We start from the raw sequence: 12583 nt of genomic DNA on the forward strand, positions 1-12583 counted from the left end.
GTAGGGTTCACATGGCCATGGCTATGGGAGGGAGCACAGGCAGGATTAAAGCCAAAGGAACCAGAGAGCCAAGAGAACCATGAGCCAAGTGAGCCAGACACAACAAGCAAGCGGGCTTCTCCTTTGTTTAGGGGATTATGTATTCCCAAATTTTCACAGAATTGCAATGGCCCTGTTTACTCTGGCCAATGAACTCTGTTTCTAGGTTTAACTGACAGGCAAGTGCCTTACCTATGTCTTCCCAACTTCACTGCACATGTGCCCATCTCCCCTTTGTTGAATTCCTTCTCCAGTGATCTGTAGGGAATGGACTGGTGTTTCCTTAGGGAGTATGAAATAGTAGCTTCCTGGGGAAGCTGCCCAAATGGCCATGCTTATAATGTCTGGCCTCCTTTTTGCTCCTTTCCTAATATTAATAACTAGCTCATTACAATAGTATCATAATTACTTTAGGTTCTTGTCACTCTGGGTCTGATAGTAATTAGATATGACAGCATTGTGATTATTTATTATTTGACCAAGAGCATGTAGATATGGTTTGTTTGCTATGAAAATACTTGTATTTGATCAATCTTAAACATTTCAGGAATTTTATTTTTAGAAGCTAGTTCTATGAAAATTAAATCTGGACAACTCATTTCTCCAAATATCTTCAAAATTTAGCGTTGAGGAATTTTCAGTCTGGCTTATTTTATTTATCTCAAAAACAGAATGTCTTGCCCTAACCAGTTTGGCTCAGTGGATAGAGCATCGGCCTGTGGACTGAAAGGTCCTGGGTTCGATTCTAGCCAAGGACATGTACCTTGGTTGTGGGCACATCCCCAGTAGGAGGTGTGCAGGAGGCAGCTGATCGATGCTCCTCTCTCATCAATGTTTCTAACTCTCTATCTCTCTCCCTTCCTCTCTGTGAAAAATCAATATAATATATTTAAAAAGAAATACACAAAAAAAACAGAGTATCTCCAAAGTGGGTACTGCATAGGCCTTGAAATACTTCTTTAAATAAAAATGGGGGCACCTTGATCAAACAGGTTTAGATATGACAGATGTGCACGAACACACCTTCCCTTAGAAATTCATATGACTATTAGTATATTAAAGATCTTTGAGATATTCACCAATGAAGAAACTTAAGTTTATTTCACTACTTTCCCCCTGAAAAATTTCTTTGACTTCTAAAACATTTTCTATATAACATCTAGAAACCTTGCTTGTAATTAATTTTTTGAAGTGCATGGTGACATTGGTAGGTGTATTGGTTTAACATTGGTTAGTGCCTTCTGATAATATGTGATGTAATAGTACATTTCATTACCCATCATAAATACTTGGACAGGTGGAGAAAGGAGCAAGAGAAAGTGTCTGCTTCAGGCTGAACACCTTTGACCAGGTCAAAATGACCAACGCAGAAGGAGAGAATGGCACACTGTTTCGGGTTCAATGCAGAAGATCAACTGGAATCAACAAACTTGTAGGACAGAGCTCAGCACATAGTCAGAATCAGTGCTCAGGACTCAGAATTGTGAAGATGTTATTAAATGAGATTGAGAGGAAAATGTTATTAAATGAGATTGAGAGGAAAATCCTCTTTTCCATATGATGGGTCCTGCTTTCAAAGACAAAGCTAGCTTGGAGCTCAGGCTGCCAAGGTCTGAAGTGGGAATTAGAGACCCAAGAAAGCTACCCGCCCCACTTTCTGTACCATGAGGTCTGCACATTCCCAAACTCAAAACCACTCTTACCTCTGTCAAATAATGGGGATCTTTATATCTTCCCTTCTGATAATTTGAGCTCTTCTTTTCCTCCCTAGCTATTTAAAAAATTGAGAGAGAATTAAGCTTCATATAACTTTTCAATAATACTGCTTTCGTCTAATTTATAATGTACTTCAGCGGAAAAGTTTTCAAATTCAGGGCTTTTGGTTTTTATAAAATAATTAACATACTATTAATAATTTAATAGAAACATGTCTTCTTTTTTGATTGTATAAAATTGTAAAGTACTAGCCACTGATGAGAAATTGGACCTCTTTTTTCAATTGAGACTCTGCTTTATGCATCTCTGAATTGTACATACTAGGTGTTCCTAAAATAGTTGTGGGGTTGAAGTCAATAACTTCTGGAATTAAAGAGTGATCATGTACATAGGCAATATAAATGAAGAATATTGATTTTATCTACAGTATTTTGATAGAGTCACTTAAATTTTCTTGTTTCAATTTTATTTGATTTTTAAAATTTATTTACTAGTGTGTATCTGTTTGTTTCCTCTTGGCATGTCTGTGTGAGGCTGTAAAGAGAGCCAAAGTAAATGTACCATTTACCACCTACCTTATAGATGATGTAAGGATTTATTAAATAATGGTGACTCCTTTGTGGTTCCTTCCCATACTCAAGGCAATCCATACTGTTTCCTGTGGAGAAACCGTTGTGTGAATAACAAAAACGCTTTTTGATGGTGATGATTAAACCAAAAGATAGGCTGCTTTTTTGAGAGGACAGATTCTCTAATGTTCTTTTATTGACAAAATGTTGGAAGAATGGAAAATTATGATCTTTGGTCTCAACCCACCTGGAGTTCTTCCCCAAATCAATTCCTTATTCAAACATATAATGTACTTCTTATAACTCCCTCCTTTCTCCTCGATGTCTTGCTCAGGGCAAGGCCAATGAGCTTTTGAAGTGCTCTGGCTTAGCTGGTTTTTAATCTTCCTTTTAAAAACACCATTTGTATCTGGAAATCTGATTCAGTTTAAACTGCTGACTTTAGCATTCTGAAAACTAAGATTTATAAATGCATAGTGATGATGTTAGGCAGTAATATAAGGTAATAAAATAACATGAGGAGTGGTTGATGTGCATGCTAGAAATGTATACTTCAAATATTAAATACTGACTCTAAGTCATTTGAAAATCAAACATGCTTAAAAATAGAAAAGAGTTAAAGGTCACATTATGAAATATCTATAAATTGTAGTCTTCTTTAAGTCTCACTGATCAGAAGTTTCTAAGAAAAACAATAACAGTGATTGCAAAACATCAGCTAAAACTATAAACACAGAATATTTTGTTGAATTATGTTGCAATTTCCCTTTACATTATTTTGCACTTAAGCTGAAATTTGTTTTTAGTGTCACACATTTTAATTTTTTGCAAGAATTTCCTAAGAGATGTTTGAATGAATATTTTCCTGAAGAACCAGTCCTAGGTAGAGTAGAGAGGCCTTGAAATAAATTAAGTGAACTATGTACTCCTTTTAAGATATAAACTACTCAGCCCTAACTGGTTTGGCTCAGTGGATAGAGTGTCAGCCTGCGGACTGAAGGGTCCCCGGTTCGATTCCGGTCAAGGGCATGTACCTTGGTTGTGGGCACATCCCCAGTAAGGGTGTGCAGGAGGCAGCTGATCGATATTTCTCTCTCATCAATGTTTCTAACCCTCTATCCTTCTCCCTTCCTCTCAAAAAAATTCAATAAAATATATTTTTTAAAAAAGATATAAACTACTCATTCCTAATGCAACTTCAGAAGTGATATCTTTTATGATAAAAATCAAGTATCCGTGTCCTTTGACCCAGCAATCCCACCTCTGGGAATATAAAAACCCTGAAACACCAATCAGAAAGAATATATGCATGCCTATGTTCATTGCAGTGCTACTTACAAATGCTAAGATCTGGAAACAGCCCAAGTGCCCATGAGTAGATGAATGGATAAAAAAGTTGCCAAAACCGGTTTGGCTCAGTGGATAGAGCGTCGGCCTGCGGACTCAAGGGTCCCGGGTTCGATTCCGGTCAAGGGCATGTACCTGGGTTGCGGGCACATCCCCAGTGGGAGATGTGCAGGAGGCAGCTGATCGATGTTTCTCTCTCATCGATGTTTCTAACTCTCTATCTCTCTCCCTTCCTCTCTGTAAAAAATCAATAAAATATATTTAAAAAAAAAAAAAAAAAAAGCTGTGGTACATTTACACAATGGAATACCATGAAGCTTTAAAAAAGCAGGATCTCTTACCTTTTACAACAGCATGAATGGGTCTGAAAATTATTATGCTAAGCAAAGTAAGCCAGTTAGAGAAGGACAGATATCATATGATCTCACTAACATGTGGAATCTAATGAACAAATAAACTGATGAACTAAATAGGTCCAGAGGCATGGATGCATGGAATAGAATGACAGATCTCAGAGGGGAGAGGAGTGGAAGGGATGGGAAGAGATTAACCAAAGAACATCCTATCTAATAAAGAGGGAATATGCTAATTGATCATCATGCCCTCACAAAGATGGTGGCACCCACAGCCAATAAAGAGAGAATATGCTAATTGACTGCCACTCCCTCAAAGATGGCAGAGCCCACAGCCATAAGATGGTGGCATCCAGTCCCCTCAGCCCCGCTGGGGTGGCAGATGTGCTGCATAGCCGGGCCGGCCCCCAGGCAGATCAAGCCACTCCACACACCTGCCTCCAGAGTCCCCCAGTCCCCTCAGCCTCCCAGCCGCCCAGGGCCAGCACGAGGCGCAAGCAAGCCTCAGATATTGGCTGCCCAGCTGATGCCCAAGGTGCAGGCAAGCCTCAGATGGCGGCTGCCCAGCCACCCAGGGCCACCTGAGGCTCAGGTAACCAGGGCCGGATGAGGCTTGTGCTGCCAGCAGTGGCAGCAGCAGAGGTGTGATGGAGGCATCACCTTCCCCTGATCTCCAGGTCACCTCATGCCCCGGACTGTGAGAGGGGGTAGGCCGGGCTGAGGGATCCCCCCCTCCCAGTGAATAAATTTTCACACACCGGGCCTCTAGTATAACATAGTATAACCCATGGATACTGACAATAGTGTGGGGAAGGCCTGGGCTGGGTGGAGGCTGGGTAGAGGAGGGAAAAGGGGCAGAGAATGGGAAACATCTGACAACAGTAATACTGTCAACAATAAAAAATACATTTGAAGCCCTAACCAGTTTGGCTCAGTGGATAGAGCATTGCCCTGTGGCCTGAAGGGTTGCAGGTTCGATTCCAGCCAACGGCACATGCCCAGGTTTCAGGCTTGATCCCAAGTAGGGGACATGCAGGAGGCAGCTGATCAGTGATTCTCTCTCATCATTGATGTTTCTATTTCTCCTTCTCCCTTCCTCTCTGAAATCAATAAAAATATATTTTAAAAAATACATTTGAACTTGTCAAATTTCACATCAGTAGCCCAATTAAAATTTGTCAAATTAAATTTTTAGAGAGCATATTTTACCTGAACTTCTCAGTGAATTAAAGTAAATTAAAAGAAATAAAAGAAATTTCATTTAAAATAAATAAATAAAGTATCTAAAACATTTGTACCAATTTATCATATGCATTTTATTCAGAATTGTCTTAGTTACAGGCAAAGTCTGAATCTAGGTTGGAAGTAGCCTACCTCATGCTCCCAGAATCTGGAGTTTTTGAATTTCAGAAGGACACTTCCATTGCTGAGACCTATTCTTACTGTTTACAGTGAGCACTGGGTCTACCCTTTGGGCTTGTCACCAGGCGAAGACTCAAGTAGAATAATGCTCTGAGACCATTTGTTCTAATGAAAGCAATTTGTTATGAGCTGAGGGGAAAGTGTCCTTTGTCCTTCTGCCAAACACAGCCTTGCTCCGTGTTTGTTGAGTTTGTTCAGATTAATGAGGATACTACAAGATGCTTTAAGGCAAAATGCATTAGTGAAAAGATGCAAAGTATTTTCCTAAAACAGTGCCAAATACTACTGACGTGTATCCTGTTTTCAAACACTGGGTATGAAAACTGCTTAAATTAATTATCCTTAAGTGTATTTTCCTACGTGGTGTTCATATGGCCCCATTATTCATTTGATAAGATGTTTTTGAGAACCTTATTTTTTTTTTTGAATGATGGTAAGAATTGTATGGATGGAAATAGAATTTATAAGACCACACAATTTAGAATTTATGGTCATTACACTTTAAAAAAATCATGACCAGAACATATCATTCCATTTTGTACTTCGTAAGTCCTTCATGTTAAGATCATTTAGGGAGAAAAAACTATAACTGCCCCTGAAAAGTAGCATGTCAAAAAAAAAAAAAAAGAAGAAGAAGTGTAACATAGGAACAAAGGTAAGGAACCATCTTGGAGAGGAAAATCATGGCCGGGGCATATCAGATATTGTTATAGTGCAGACTTTCAAGTGTTCTAATTACCTCATAGACTGAGAAATATATGCATTTGAAAAGACCTATCACCTGGATGTCTTTTTCAGTTAGGTTTCTCTATTTTTCAGTGACTTTAGCCTGACACCTCAATCCAGAAAGATTGAGTTTCATCTTCTTCACCCTTCCTTCTTTTGGGCTGTGACTATTAAGTGTTTATTTCAAACACTTTGTCTTCATTTCCTGTAAATTCTGTAACTTTGACCAGGCATCCCTTACCAAGGATCCTATGGGAGTTGGCGGGCGGGGGGGGGGGGGGGGGGGGGGCGGGGGGAGGGGAGCAGGGAGAGGAGGGAGAAAACACATTTATCTAATTTGGAATTAAAATCAAAACATTCTGCTGAATTTTTATCAAGCCTTGTTCTGGATGACAGTGGCTCTATAAGAGACAGCAAATAGTTCTTCATTGAGGAGATTTGCTGAACCATCCATCACCCTGAAGAAATCATACTCAGTGAGATATATATCTTGATGCCTTTATCATCTTATTCAGCAAATCTTAATTTTTTTTTTCATGAGAGTTTTTAAGGCTTTAATGGATCAGTTATTTGTGGGAAGTTCTGATCAATTCCCACCTTATCATATTTTATAATGTTATTCAGAGAATTTTACATGTGAAGATTTGATTTTTATAATTTTCTAAAACATCAGATTATAACTTTTTATATATAGACTTTATGCTGGACACTGAGTTGAAATGTATTTAAATAGACCACCCTGTCATACATTAAGTGCCTACTGTGTTCTCTTTGCACTTTAGGCCATTTTCAGTAATTATTAATTTGTCACTCTTAGTGGATGTAATGGTGGTTAAAAGTCTTGGTTGGCTGGAACAGAGATAAATGGCTTCCGTGCTGCTGTCATGGGATTTCAGTCTTGTGGCCACAACAGGCATTTCGATCCTGTTCTAGAAAAAGCAGCATGGAAGGTAAGGAGGAAATTCATCATTTTCAGTCAGGTGGCTCTTTAATTATAGCCCTCTTTGTTGAGGCTATTCACTTGGGTATCAATTAGGATCGAGTGTGATCGCTGGCTGCTGAAAACATATTCACTAAGAAAGGCATAGAGATGACCATTTCAGAATTGTCATAAACAGAATTGACATGTGGTCCCCTCAAACTGTTATCAATCGGAAATTGGCTGTTACTATAGTGGTGATGTCCGAGATAATTGATTAAATCACAGGAAAACAATTTGCCTGTCACTTTCTTCATCTACAATAGGGATGGAAAGATTTTGCCACAGAGCTTTGTTAGGAATAACTGAAAACAGAAATGTAATTTTATAGGGCTTAACTAAGTCTTCATAGTTACAACAATAATAACAACATATGCCAGCTAAGAAGGTAATTGTACAGATAATTGGAAGTTGTACTTTTTGGGCTGCAATGTTATATTAAGACTAGAGGCCCAGTGCACAAAAATTTGTGCACTCGGGGGGGGGGGGGGTCCCTCAGCTAGGCCTGTGCCCTCTCGCAATCTGGGACACCTCGGGAGATAATGACCTGCTGGCTTAGGCCTGCTCCCGGTGGCAGAGGGCAGGCCCAATCCCTAGGTGCAGCCCCTGGTCGGGCTCAGAGCAGGGACAAATGGGGAGTTGGGGCGCCGTCCCCTGTCATGCACAGAGCAGGACGGATTGGGAGGTTGCGATGCCACCCTAAGTCATGGTCAGGGTAGGGCCGATTGGGGGGTTGGGAAACCGCCCCCTGTCACACTCAAGGCAGGGTCGATGGGGAGGTTGTGGCACCACCCCCTGTCACGCACAGAGCAGGGCCAATAGGGGGGTTAGGGCTCCGTACCCTGTCATGCACAGAGCAGGGCGGATCAGGGGGTTGGGGCACCGCCCTCTATCAACCACAGAGCAGGGCCGATCAGGGGGTTGGGGCGCTGCCACTCTCACACTCAGAGGTTATGGCTCTACCCCGTCACACACAGAGCAGGGCCCGTGGGGGGGGGGGGGGGGTGTTGGGCGCTGCACGTTGTCACCCACAGAGCAGGGCCGATCAGGGGGTTGGGGCGCTGCACCCTGTCACACACAGAGCAGGGACAATCAGGGGGTTGGGACGCCTTCCCCTGTCAGGAACAGAGCAGGCGGATAGGGAGGTTGTGGCCCCGCCCCTGTCACACACAGAGCCTCAGGGCGATCAGGGGGTTTGGGCACTGCCCCCTGTCACACTGATCCCGGTGCCGGGAGGCTTCTCAGCTCTGCTGATCCCAGTGCTGGGAGGCATATTACCCTTTTACTATATAGGATAGAGGCCTGGTGCACGGTTGGGTCCGGCTGGTTTCCCCTGAAGGGTGTCCTGGATCAGGGTGGGGTTCCCCACTGGGGTGCCTGGCCAGCCTGGGTGAGGGGATGATGGCTGTTTGCAGCTGGTCACACACCCTTCAGGGTGGGGGTCCCCACTGGGGTGCCTGGCCAGTCTGGGTGAGGGGCTGAGGGCTGTTTTCAGACTGGCGGGTGACTGAAGCTCCCAACTGCTCCTTTTTTTCTTATTTTTTTTTATTCTGGGCCAGCTTTAGCTCTGGCTCCAGCTCTGAGGTCTCTGCTGCTGAAAGCAGGTATCTGGTTTGTTTGGGTTCTATAATCGAAACTCTGTATCAACTCCACTCTGTGATCCCGGCGGCCTGAAAGCAGGTTTCTGGGGTTTTGTTTAGCTTCTATATTTGTAACAATGTTTCAAACTGCAAGCTCAGAGGCCGGCAAGGCAGGTGGGAATGTTGGTTTCCTCCGTCACTGAAGCAAGCAAGCCTCATGTTAGTTTCAAGCTGCCTGGCTGCCGGCCGCCATCTTGGCTGGCAGTTAATTTGCATATCTTGCTGATTAGCCAATGGGAATGGTAGCGGATGTATGCTAATTACCATGTTTCTCTTTTATTAGATAGGATGTATAATAACATTGCTACAATTCCATCAACATCCATAAGATTCAAATTAATTAATGGATTAATGCTGCATCTTAGTATTACCACACATCTGTATTAGAGTTAAATTATAAATTAAATGTACAAATAATAGATAACAGGCTAGCTTTTTGTTTTTAAATGTGAGGTGATATATTACTAAGAATATACAGTTTTAAAACTATAAATAGAAGAGATCAACAAATACAAAAGTCTAATTAAAGAAATTGCAACTAAAGGAACTTGAGAGACAGAAATGCAAAGACATTTTAGCCCTGTATTTCTGATACTCATAGACACTAAAAATTGTAATATTCCAAAAATATCCTAATTCTTGGTATAGCTAGAATTGTTTTCTGAATTTCACATATTGATTAACTGAATTAATTAGTTGGCCTTAGTGCCATTTAGATGTATTTTAAAATATGAAACAAGATATAAAGAGGCAAGTAACCCAATAATTTAAATTATTTTACTTTAGAATTTTCTTTCTTTCCGTCCCCTACTTTCTGTCCTACTTTTATTTTCTCCTCTAGTTCATTATACAAATAATTTTAACTGATTGCGATATTATTTTATTGTAGCAAAAAAGAAAATAAATCCTGACACTTTGAGAATATAAATATGGTTTTATTTATACTGATCATATTTACATCACACTAAAAAAATTTGCTCATATGTATCTGAGCAAATTCTGAGGTACTGAGTTTTAAATGGGGGCATGGTTGAACATGAGACTGTAAACTCTGTAATTTGGAGAACCCTTGATTCACTCTGTTGCTTGTGACTTACTCTGTGGTTCCTATATAATTCTAATATGGTGTGCCATAGCGGGCTGGCCATACCTATTTGGCTCAGTGACCTCTTCATGGTAGTTGGTTTCTAGTGGGTGCTCCAAATCAGAGCCTATTCACTTGAATATATTCTTGTTGCCTCCCCTGGATACCTACGAGCACAAGATAGACTTTCCTTAGTCCTCTGTCTTCAATGGCACAACACAGACAAACGTTTTCAGATAATGACTATCTTATTCGCTCTATGTTCTTTTGGCTGTGGGTGAAAAATCAGGAATTGGGAAAACACCAGGATCAGATCTTCATGAATTTTCAGGTAGATTTGAACATTATTTTTTTTCAAAGGTTGTAGAAAGGGTGATTATCCAACAACCTGAAAGAAAAAAAAAAATCAGGCCATAGGAATATAGGTTATTTCTTGAGCATAAGCCCTGGCCAGGTAGCTCAGCTGGTTGGAGTGTCCTCCCAATATGCCAAGGTTCTGGGTTCAATCCCTGGTTAAGGCACATATAAGAATCAACAAATGAATGCACAATTCAGTGGCCCAACTAGTTGATGCTTCTCTCTCTTTTGCTGCCTTCCTCTCTCTCTCAAATCAGTAAAGTAATTTTTAAAAAATGTGTGTACCTTATGGATTTGATTCAAGTTTGATTTTATTCTCCACAGATTTCTTCTATGTTGAATTTACATGAGGCACTTATATTTTATATTTTTACTCTATTTCAAACTGATTAATGGGTCATACATTCTATGGCAAAATTTTACTATACTTAGAAAAAGACATGAGAGAATATTATTCAAAACCGATTTGATTATCTTTTTTAATAACCAGGTTTATTTCCTTCTTTTAAGTCATACATATTCCCAATTGGAATTTTGCTAGAAATAGAGTCTAATCATGTCTAATTCCCTTAGTGGAAAAGCTGAAGCAATATGGGAAGGTTTTTAGAGACAACTCTATTATTTCTATAATAAGCATAATTTCACTGGCTTATTATACAAGACTTATTGAAGAGCTATTGAGTTATTGTATTTTGAATTGCAGAAAATTTCATAATAGTTGGCATATTAATCTATAAATGAAATCCTGAATTTGTAGGCACTTACCAGTAGAAAAGTTCAACTCAAAATGACATAAAGTAACTTACAATTTGTATGCTATTATATCATTATTAGTAATCATTTGTCCTAATAAATAATCTTAATAAATAGTTGTTTATTCTTCCATAGGCTTTTATTAGAAATAATTATCTTGGTTATTTGAAAAAAATTACCTATTGTGAACACAAAATAATATAGAATAAGTTAAAATAATTTTTCAAAATGGATTCTATAAAATGTCCTTTCAATGTGCTTTATGTATACAAATAATATTTAATAAAATATATGGTAATATTTGAATCAAATATAAACTAATTTTTCTTTAAAAAATTTGGACATTTTCACAGCTTTACTGAAGTATAATTGCCAAAATTATAATATATTTAAAGTGTACAATGTGCTGGGATGATACATGTATACATTCAGAAAGGATTCCCACAATTGAGTAAATTAACCCATGGGCATAGTGTTAATTAAAAAGCAAAATATGGAAAAGATTTTGGTCTAAATTTTCTGATTCTATACCATTATAATGCTATTGTTCAGGTTTACTAAATTATTAAATCATATTAGCTATGTTAATAGTACAAGTTCCTAGGAATTAAAATTTAGAAAAATGTAAAATATGAGCACTTTTAATCATAAAAATAAAAAAGTGATGACTAATCAAAATAAGATTCTAAAATACCTCATATATGGACAATGTTAAGTCTAATTTCCAAATTTTATTAATTTCCAGTTTTTATGATTCACCAATCTAAATCTGAAAAAACACACAAAATCTACCCACAAATTTACTTCCTGATTTTTAAATTATTCACTCTAAAGCTTCCTGCAAGTTAGTTTCTTAATTTTCAAAACTAAGTGACCTGTATATGAGAAGATAATTGTTAATTGTTTAATGCACCTGGTATATCCTAAACTCAGAGCCTTTTATGACTTTCAAAGCATAGTTTAGGGAGAGTTGAAGGATAGAGAAGTAATGAAAGACAGAAAGAAGGTTGGTGGGAGAGGGACTTGAATGAGAGACAAAAGAAGATGTTTTGAACACATGATCTATCAGACAGGAAAACCACTTGGATGAAAGGGGTGGAGAATAGATGAACTAGATATTAGCTTCTATACCCCTGAACACATAAAGACTAGTAATTATAATACCAAGTACTTAATAGAATTAACCATGTTCTGTACACATATTAACTCAACAAATCCTCACAACATTCCCATTTGCTGTCCCATTTTACAGATACAGAAACAAAGGCAAGCTTGATATTAATTGTTTAACTCCAACTACCCATTTAATAAATGACAGAACTGAGTTTAAACATAGTGAAATGTGGAGTTAGGGGTTCAGACTTCCTCTTGTGAGTTCTTGTCCAATGAAGATGAAGAATAAATTCATGGACTAACAGATGTTTTTAATAAAAATATAGAAGTTTATTGGAAGCATATACAAACTCCATCTGGGCAGAGGTATCCCCAAAGGGGGCACCCTGAGGAGGGCCCCCCAATGGGAAAAACCTACTCACTCTCTCTCTCTCTCTCTAATGGGAAAATTTTAAAAAAATCCCGCCTCATGTCTCTTTGTCTGC

Source organism: Myotis nattereri, assembly GCF_964212035.1.
Source record: "Myotis nattereri genome assembly, chromosome: 6".
NCBI classification, from domain to species: domain Eukaryota; kingdom Metazoa; phylum Chordata; class Mammalia; order Chiroptera; family Vespertilionidae; genus Myotis; species Myotis nattereri.